Raw genomic sequence first — 2,980 nt, forward strand, 5'->3', positions numbered from 1 at the left:
GAATGACTTTCACCAGGGCTCTAACTCTAGTTTTATATTGTAACGGTGGCTACGTTGTGGAGCCAGGAGGCAGGGCCCAGCTGTGTGTGATTTGGGGATTAGAAAGTCTAATACTGGGTGGGTACTCAATAATGGTCACCCTACAGATTTCAAAGAGGGTTGGATTAAGTCCTTTCCTCGAGTCACATTGCCCTTCACCTGGAGAATCCAAAGCACATTATCTCACAGGGCCTCAGAGTGCAGTGAAATTGCAGGGGTTCTTCTCTCCAAACGACAGATGGAAAAGGTAAACACCAAGGAGACTGAACGACCAACCAACGGTGACACAACAGCTTCCGAGCAGAGCCAAGACTAGAGCTCCAGAGCACAGGGAGAGTGTCCGTGGGCCATCCCTACACAACCCCTCCCCTTTTCATGTGAAACCTCAGAATTACCTCCTCTTCTTTGCTATCTATCCACAGCAAGCTGGAATTCAGAGCTGCACAAGTCTTCTTGCTGTCTCCCCAGTTATTTTTATCTTTAGAGAAGAGGTAACAGCTTTTTCTTAACTTAATCCAGTCCTCTGGTCAAGAGCCCCAGTCACATCCTAGATAACAAGAATGGGTTAGAATTATGCGCAGAATCAGATGTTTCCTGAGCTTTGGTTATCAAAGTTTCTACCACCTCTTTCTCTCATAATAATAATGTTGGTATTTGTTAAGTGCTTACTATGCACAAAGCACTGTTCTAAGCGCTGGGATAGATACAGGGTAATCAGATTGTCCCACATGAGGTTCACAGTTAATCCCCATTTTACAGATGAGGTAACTGAAGCACAGAGAAGTTAAGTGACTTGCCCACAGTCACACAGCTGACAAGTGACAGAGCTGGGATTCGAACTCATGATATCTGACTCCCAAGCCCGGGCTCTTTCCACGAGCCACGCTGCTTCTCATGTGCACAAAAACTTTGGTTCCACAAAAGGGGCACTGCAGCTTTGGAAGAAGCATCTTTGGTCTTTGTCTGAGCTGCTCTGGGGTGGTTATTCAGACCGCTCAGTGTTCGCACCTACCTGTCTCTTTGATGTTGCTCGGAGTTGGGTTTGGAAAGCCGTTTTTAGAAACTTCTTGTCCCTGGATCACTATAGAAATCAGATAAGAAGCACTATCAGGACTGTACTATTTAGATCATTTTTTAGATGCAAGTCATTTAAAAGGCTAAGTTTCTTCAATATTTTAGGATTGGTTTTGAAGTTATTTACCTTGGGCCACCAAGAAACCCGCTGTGGCCAGTAATGCAAGGCAGAAGATTCCCAGAGTCACTGCAGTGAACTTCCAGACTGTGCTTTGTGAGCCTACTAGTAGTGATAATAATGTCAATAATGATAATATTTTCCACAGAAAAAAAAAAATCTCTGTCCTCAAACACCCAAAATGCCCTGAAATTTTAATTGACCCACTAAAATGTAACACATCTTAGATAAATAATTTCTCCCTTCACCTTTTAGGCAATTTCCATTAATGACTCACTTATCTTCTATCTCTTTTTTCTTTAGAACAGACAACCTCAATTCTTCACTTTGATTCATACAAAGACACGGATAGGCCAAGAAAGAGGAAGAGAGACAGAATAGGTATCAGGTGAAGAGAGAAATATAGCCAATGACAAAGAGAAATATAACCGATAGAAAAAGAGTCAAAGAGGGAGACATGGAGAGTGGGCTGGAGAGGTTTAAAGAGCATAGGCAACACATTAAAATCCAAAGAGCACAGTTCTTCATTTTGTTCACTCTAACAAACTTTCTAACTGGACCTATGACTCCTTCTGGAGCATATGTTTATGAGAACTGAGGTGGAGGAGAGATCAATCTATTAGTGGTATTTTTTTTTTGTGCAAAGTACTGCATAATGTGCTCAAGAGAGTACAATAGAGTAAGGAGACATTAACTCTGCACTCAAGGATTTTATAATCTGGAGATGGGACAGGGTGAATGATGAAGCAGAGTTTACCTAAAACTTCCTGACACTACATTTTGAAGATGCACCTTATTTTTCATTTCTAAACATCATCCAAAACCTATTCGTCATTTCAGAGTCCTAGGAGTGAAAATTGTTGGGAAGAGACAGAAATATCTGAAGAGAAATAAAACAGAGTCAGAAGTAATGTCTTACAATTAGCAGAGCACACTGAGCTAAGCTCATGGGGGACTCTGACAGAGTTGGTAAACACAATCCCTGCGCTTGAGGGGATAAATTCTGCAAGGGTCTAAAGAGCCTGGAAGTGAATAGAGCTGCACAGTGATGTTGTAAGGTTGAAGGTAGATCCTGAGCAAAGTGAAGGGATGTGTGGGATTGTAGGAGAGCTGTACATGTATTGTCAAATTAGAATGAAGTGCAGTGGATGTTGGTTGTGTTGTGCTTTGAGGTTTCTTGATTTCTTTGATGAATTACCCGAGGAGACTCAGCATGTGATCCTCCTGGAAAACCGGTCAATCTTAGCCTGTTTTAAGGTTGTCACTGGGAATCCACAATTCAAACAAACATCATTTCCTCATGTCAGGGCAGGGGAAGATAGTGGTAAGGAGGTGAAAAGAGATGGCAGTTGGGCTCTGTGAGTCTGCTGTTTGTGGGAGGGTGAATCATCAGCTACCTTCCCTCCACGGGTCTGCTCGAGGATGTGGCACGCCCCAGGTTCTCCACACATTTGTGTGGAGAGAGGGGTGGGTTAAGAATGGGGCAGCTGCCCTGGCTGGTCTCTACCTCCTCCAGCAACCGCATCCTGGTGAGCTTCCTTCAAGCTTCAACCCATGGTTTCCTTTAGGTGAGGGCAGCTGCTTATGAACTTGAAAGTGAGTGGTCACCCTTTGGAGAGGTTTTGGGGTGTCCATCGACTCATCTAGCCTGCTAAAGATATCAAACAACACCGCCAGCAGTAACAGACACAATACTAATGACAAATCCAAACAAGCCCATATGGAAATTCCAGAGACACGTCAAGAAAG

At 43.4% G+C, this 2,980-nt stretch overlaps 1 long non-coding RNA gene across 1 annotated transcript; it reads right to left on the minus strand.

Moving 5' to 3' along the window:
- Positions 1 to 440: 440 nt before the first annotated feature.
- Positions 441 to 1,309, minus strand: LOC114817729. The gene is made up of 3 exons (XR_005660970.1): positions 1,241 to 1,309; positions 1,052 to 1,120; positions 441 to 586 (listed from the first exon to the last, which is right to left on the minus strand). It is a non-coding gene; the product is annotated as an uncharacterized LOC114817729 (long non-coding RNA).
- Positions 1,310 to 2,980: the final 1,671 nt, after the last annotated feature.

The sequence above is a fragment of the Ornithorhynchus anatinus genome, chromosome 17 (genome assembly GCF_004115215.2).
Source record: "Ornithorhynchus anatinus isolate Pmale09 chromosome 17, mOrnAna1.pri.v4, whole genome shotgun sequence".
NCBI classification, from domain to species: Eukaryota; Metazoa; Chordata; class Mammalia; order Monotremata; family Ornithorhynchidae; genus Ornithorhynchus; species Ornithorhynchus anatinus.